Below are 7,248 nucleotides of genomic sequence, written 5' to 3'. Positions count from 1 at the left end.
GGATTAACATCCTTAGCTATGTATTGAATCAAGCAAAAAAAAGATATGAATAAAATATCGAGAACAAAAAAATAATTCAAATTGAAGGCTATTTATTCAATCAAGCAAAATTAATCTACATATTAACCAAAGACACAAAAAAAATCAGAATTAGCACTGCAAACAAAAATTCAGATGAAGGCGTGTGCTCATTCGGTGGGCTATGTAGGTTGGTGTAAGCAAAGGAAAAATACTAAAGAAAAATAGGAGGACATGACCATGGCAACAGCGAGGAGGTGGGAGGAGGGGCGATGGTAGACCTATGATCTGCTCCTTCCCGATGTCGTTCGCGTGTACTGGGGCGGGGACAGCCTCGTCTGGCTCGAGGCCAGCGGCAAGAGGAGGGACCGGACAGGAGCCATGGCGTGCTCACAGGCGCTGCTCGGGGATGCCCGCTTCAGGACATGGTGGCAGCCAGGAGACGGGGGGAGTGGGCGGTGGTAGACCGGAGAGCTACTCCTTCTCGATGTCCTCCGCAGGAACTGGGGCGGCGGCGAGAGGGTGGTCGCATCCACGAAGTCATCCTGCTGGATCCCGGAGGAACTGGGGCGCACGATAGGGATGGCCGCGTCTGGTGCCGCCGCCGCCACGAGGTAACCGGAGCGCCGCCGCGAGGATGATCCTGAGTGGAGGAATGGGATCAGGAAGTGGCGCCAACCACTGGCGAGGGAGGCCGGCGGCAGGAGGAGCCAGAGTACAAAAACCACAGGGAGCTTCTTTTGGTCTGACCAGGGGCGTGGGCAGTGGAGATTGATAAGGAACAATTTCTTTTTTTACTTTTAGGGAAAAAATTGTCACACATGAGGAGGTGAGCTTGACTGGGACTACAAGGTGTTACGTGGCTGGACGTGGTTGGATGCTGATGTGTCTATGTTGCATGTTGAGATAAATCAAATGGTGGGGGTGAACTTGTTAAGTATATATGATTACTCATATAAATAGAACAACCATTATTCTCTGGTTTAAATGAATAACCGTCTCGCATCAAACAAGATTCAGATATAATGTTCATACTCAACACTAGCACCAAATAACAATTATTTAGGTCTAAAACTAATCCTGACGGTAGATGTAGAGGTAGCGTGCCGACGGCGATCACATCAACTTTGGAACCATTTCCCACGCGCATCGTCACCTCGTCCTTAGCCAATCTTCGTTTTATCCGTAGCCCCTATTTCGAGTTGCAAATATGAGCAACAAAACCAGTATCAAATAGCCAGGCGCTACTACGAGCATTAGTAAGGTACACACCAATAACATGTATATCAAATATACCTTTCACTTTGTCATCCTTCTTATCCGCCAAATACTTGGGGTAGTTCTGCTTCCAGTGACCAGTCCCTTTGCAGTAGAAGCACTCAGTTTCAGGCTTAGGTCCAGACTTGGGCTTCTTCCCTTGAGCAGCAACTGGCTTGCTATTCTTCTTGAAGTTCCCCTTCTTCCCTTTGCCCTTTTTCTTGAAACTAGTGGTCTTGTTCACCATCAACACTTGATGCTCTTTCTTGATTTCTACCTCCACAGCCTTTAGCATCACGAAGAGCTCAGGAATTGTATTTTCCATCCCTTGCATATTATAGTTCATCACAAAGCCTTTATAGCTTAGTGGCACTGATTGAAGAACTCTGTCAATGACACTATCATCAAGAAGATTAACTCCCAGCTGAGTCAAGTGGTTATGGTATCCAGACATTCTGAGTATGTGTTCACTGACGGAACTATTCTCCTCCATTTTGCAGCTGTAGAACTTGTTGGAGACTTCATATATCTCAACTCGGGCATTTGCTTGAAATATTAACTTCAACTCCTGGAACATCTCATATGCTCCATGACATTCAAAGCGTCTTTGAAGTCCCGATTCTAAGCCGTAAAGCATGGCACACCGAACTATCGACTAGTCATCAGCTTTGCTCTGCAAGACGTTCATAACATCCGGAGTTGCTCCTGCAGCGGGTCTTGCACCTAGCGGTTCTTCCAAGATGTAATTCTTCTGTGCAACAATGAGATTAATCCTCAAGTTACGGACCCAGTCCGTGTAGTTGCTACCATCATCTTTCAACTTAGCTTTCTCTAGGAACGCATTAAAATTCCAGGGAACAGTAGCACGGGCCATTGATCTACAATAACATAGATATGCAAAAACTATCAGGTACTAAGTTCATGATAAATTAAAGTTCAATTAGTCATATTACTTAAGAACTCCCACTTAGATAGACATCCATCTAGTCATCTAAATGATCACGTGATCCATATCAACTAAACCATGTCCGATCATCACATGAGAATTGATCATATTTACTATATGACTCACGTTCGACCTTTCGGTCTCAGTGTTCCGAGGCCATATCTGCATATGCTAGGCTCGTCAAGTTTAACCCGAGTATTCCACACATGCAAAACTGGTTTGCACCCGTTGTATGTGAACATAGAGCTTATCACACCCGATCATCACGTGGTGTCTTGGCACGACGAACTGTAGCAACGATGCATGCTCAGGGAGAACACTTGTACCTTGAAATTTAGTGAGAGATAATTGTCGGTGTCGAAACCGGCGGATCTCAGGTAGGGGGTCCCGAACTGTGCATCTAAGGTCGATGGTAACAGGAGACAGGGGACACAATGTTTACCCAGGTTCGGGCCCTCTCTATGGAGGTAATACCCTACTTCCTGCTTGATTGATCTTGATGAATATGAGTATTACAAGAGTTGATCTACCACGAGATCGAGATGGCTAAACCCTAAAAGCCTAGCCTGTATGACTACGGTAATGATTGTCACCCTATCCGGACTAAGCCCTCCGGTTTATATAGACACCGGAGGGGTCTAGGGTTGTACAAGGTCGGTTACAGAGAAAGGAATCTTCATATTGGGTCGCCAAGCTTGCCTTCCACGCCAAGGAGAGTCCTATTTGGATATAGGAGAGAGTCTTCGGTCTTGTTTCTTCACAGCCCATTAGTCCGGCCCATGTCCAACAGGCCGGCCGCCCGAGGACCCTTAGTCCATGACTCCCTCAGTAGCCCCTGAACCAAGCTTCAGTGACGAGGTGTCCGGCGCGAAGATTGTCTTCGGCATTGCAAGGCGGGTTCCCCTTTCCGAATACTTCAGGATAGCCTTCGGACGAAATGACAGTGTCCGGACCCGGTTATTTATTTCGAACCATTTCCTATCCCGCCGTTCCATGTTTCGAGGTGTGGTTGTTATTGGCACGTCCTGTCGAAGCAGAGATCGTGTCCCCTTTGAAGGAAATATGCCCTAGAGGCAATAATAAAATTATTATTTATTTCCTTATATCATGATAAAAGTTTATTATTCATGCTAGAATTGTATTAACCGGAAACATAATACATGTGTGAATACATAGACAAACAGAGTGTCACTAGTATGCCTCTACTTGACTAGCTTGTTAATCAAAGATGGTTATGTTTCCTAACCATGGACAAAGAGTTGTTATTTGATTAATGGGATCACATCATTAGTTGAATGATCTGATTGACATGACCCATTCCATTAGCTTAGCACCCGATCGTTTAGTATGTTGCTATTGCTTTCTTCATGACTTATACATGTTCCTATGACTATGAGATTATGCAACTCCCGTTTGCCAGAGGAACACTTTGTGTGCTACCAAACGTCACAACATAATTGGGTGATTATAAAGGAGCTCTATAGGTGTCTCCAAAGGTACACGTTGGGTTGGCGTATTTCGAGATTAGGATTTGTCACTCCGATTGTCGGAGAGGTATCTCTGGGCCCTCTCAGTAATGCACATCACTTAAGCCTTGCAAGCATTGCAGCTAATGAGTTAGGTTGCGGGATGATGTATTACAGAACGAGTAAAGAGACTTGCCGGTAACGAGATTGAACTAGGTATGAGATACCGACGATCGAATCTCGGGCAAGTAACATACTGATGACAAAGGGAACAACGTATGTTGTTATGCGGTCTGACCGATAAAAGATCTTCGTAGAATATGTAGGAGCCAATATGAGCATCCAGGTTCTGCTATTGGTTATTGACCGGAGACATGTCTCGGTCATGTCTACATCGTTCTCGAACCCGTAGGGTCCGCACGCTTAAGGTTACAATGACAGTTATATTATGAGTTTATGCATTTTGATGTACCGAAGGTTGTTCGGAGTCCTGGATGTGATCACGGACATGACAAGGAGTCTCGAAATGGTCGAGACATAAAGATTGATATATCGGAAGCCTATGTTTGGATATCGGAAGTGTTCCGGGTGAAATCGGGATTTTACCGGAGTACCGGGAGGTTACCGGAACCCCCCGGGAGGTCTATGGGCCTTAGTGGAAGAGAGGAGAGGTGGCCAGAGATGGGCCGCGCGCCCCTCCCCCCCTTGGTCCGAATTGGACAAGGAGAGGGGGCCGGCCCCCCTTCCTCCTCTCTCTCCTCTTCCCCCCTCCACGAATCCTATTCCAACTAGGAAAGGGGGGAGTCCTACTCCTAGTGGGAGTAGGACTCCTCCTGGCGCGCCTCTCCTGGCCGGCCGGCCTCCCTCCCTTGAACCTTTATATACGGAGGCAGGGGCACCCCCTAGAGACACAAGTTGATCCACGTGATCATATTCTTAGCCGTGTGCGGTGCCCCCTTCCACCATAGTCCTCGATAATATTGTAGCGGTGCTTAGGCGAAGCCCTGCGACAGTAGTACATCAAGATCGTCACCAAGCCGTCGTGCTGACGGAACTCTTCCCCGACACTTTGTTGGATCGGAGTCCGGGGATCGTCATCGAGCTGAACGTGTGCTAGAACTTGGAGGTGCCGTAGTTTCGGTGCTTGATCGGTCGGGCCGTGAAGACGTACAACTACATCAACCAAGTTAACGCTTCCGTTGTCGATCTACAAGGGTACATAGATCACACTCTCCCCCTCTCGTTGCTATGCATCACCATGATCTTGCGTGTGCATAGGAAATTTTTTGAAATTACTACGAAACCCATCACCCTTATTGCGAGATTCTCATCAATACGAGCGTGGGTAACCCAACCGTCTTGTTGGAAATATTCCTTAGGAATAGGCAAGTCTTCAGACCCAGGAGGAGGCGTTCAATACCCGGTGCCTTTATAAAGGAACCAAGGGCTGGCTTTTTACGCCAAACCTCTCCTCAGCCTTTCCAACCTCGAGTTCTAGCACCCAAGGTTCGACTTCATTGCTCCAAGCTTCCCCATCATGTCCGGACCCAGCCCTCAAGGTCGATGGGTGGCTTCCTCCGTTGCAGAGGAGGATATCACAAAGCTTTGAGCGGCCAGATACCTGATCGCGGAGATCCCCCACAGGCTTCCTGCTCAAGGACAGGTTATTCTGACCCCCAGATCCGGCGAGAGGGTCGTATTCACCTCTCACTTCCTCCGAGGGCTAGGGTTCGCTCTCCACCCCTTTGTCCGGGGGCTAATGTTTTATTATGGACTAGATTTTCATGATCTAGCTCCAGATTCCCTCCTCCATGTCTCGGCGTTTATCATCACGTGTGAGGCTTTCCTCCGAATCCCCCCACACTTTGGCCTATGGCTTAAGACCTTTAGTGTGAAGCCGAAGGTAGTCGACGGGGAACAGGCGGAGTGTGGTGGTGTTGCACTCCCTCCAGTCCTTTTTACTCTGCATATAAGAATTGTCTGAAGTCAAACTTCGTAAAGTTTGACCATATTTATATAAAAAAATATTAACATCTATAATGCTAAATTTATATAATGTGAAAAGTAAAGTCATGACGCATCTAATGTTGTTGATTTCACATTTTAAATGTTTGTATTTTTTCTATAAACTTGGTCAAATTTTACGAGGTTTGACTTCAGACAAATCTTATATGCGAACTAAAAAGGACCGGAGGGATTAGTAAGCAAGCTTACCAACACTCTCTGGCCAAAAGGCTCTTTCACCGAAACTTCCAACCAATGGCAGCGAGGGTGGTTTTACATCACAGAACCCTGTAGTACCAAGTGGGTGGCTATACCCGCGTTCCGTTCCGGCCCTCCGTTACAGCTTCATCATGGATCAATAAGGGGCTGGACTGGGGATCAATTGATGAAGTGCAGACTCTACAGAGCCGCATCCTAACCCTCCTTGAGAAGGACATCGATCTTGTCGACGTGATTCAAGTAATGCTAGTCCGCCGAGCTCTGCCATGCCAGCGTAGGCCTCTTCGCATGTGGGAGTTTAATCCGAAAGGACCACGAACCCTCCAACACTTCTTCGGCATTACGCATAAAGGGATGTGGAAGTTGTTCTTCCGGAAACGAAAACATTGGTCGGACACCACTGAGGACGCCGGCCTCGACTGCAACCGTCTAGATACCCCGGTAAGCACTTGACATTCGAACACTTCGTATTTAAATATGCCGTAATACATTACTGAGCAAACTATCTTCTTCCAGGGCTGGATAAAGAAAGCAAAACTAATTAGGTGTTCGGCCCCCCTTCCCGAAGGCTCAGCGGATCCCGTATTAACAAGGATGCTGGACCCGGCTCCATACCAGGTGCCTGCGAAGGAGAGCAAGGCGGAGAGTGGGAGGACCAAAGATGGCCTCCATCCCGAAGGTATATCAGATATTATGTCCGGGGGAATCAAGATTCCATCGTTCGAAGACAAAAATGAACGGGAAGTCAACGTCTCTTCCCCCCATGGAAAGAGAAGGGCCACCTACAAAAATTGGGAGGAAAAGGCTCCTAAGCGAGGCAAGATGCCTCTGTCGGGTGGCTCGGGCTTGCACTACAAAAAAAAGACACATCCGTGACATTTTGGGCCGAACGAATTTTTTTTCTGTCATACATTTGACACTTCTATGACGATAATTGTGACAAAACCCGGTATCATCATAGATGTGGTGGGCTCCTACTTCTATGACAAAAAATCATGACAGAAAATGGGCTTTTCGTCCTGGGCGGGCCGGAGACGCAGCTGCATGACATTCTTTGGGCCGTCCATGACAGAAAAAACTGTGGTAGAAGCGAGGGGGAGGAAAATTTCAGGGAGTTCCCGGTTACGGTGGGAGGTCGGGGGCCAAGCGATGCACGTTTCTCTCGTACATGTACGCACGTGTGTGCAAGGCGTTGGGCTCTAACTGAACCCGAGCGATTGCACTGCAGGCTACGCGTTACTGAACCTGAGCGATCGATCGATGGCTGTTAACTGAACCCGATCAAGCGATTCCTTCGCTACTGCTGCTAACTGAAGCCGATCGATGCTGCCTCTGGAT

Source organism: Triticum dicoccoides, chromosome 7A (genome assembly GCF_002162155.2).
Source record: "Triticum dicoccoides isolate Atlit2015 ecotype Zavitan chromosome 7A, WEW_v2.0, whole genome shotgun sequence".
In the NCBI taxonomy this organism is placed as follows: domain Eukaryota; kingdom Viridiplantae; phylum Streptophyta; class Magnoliopsida; order Poales; family Poaceae; genus Triticum; species Triticum dicoccoides.
Note: the sequence above shows the minus strand (reverse complement) of the source record.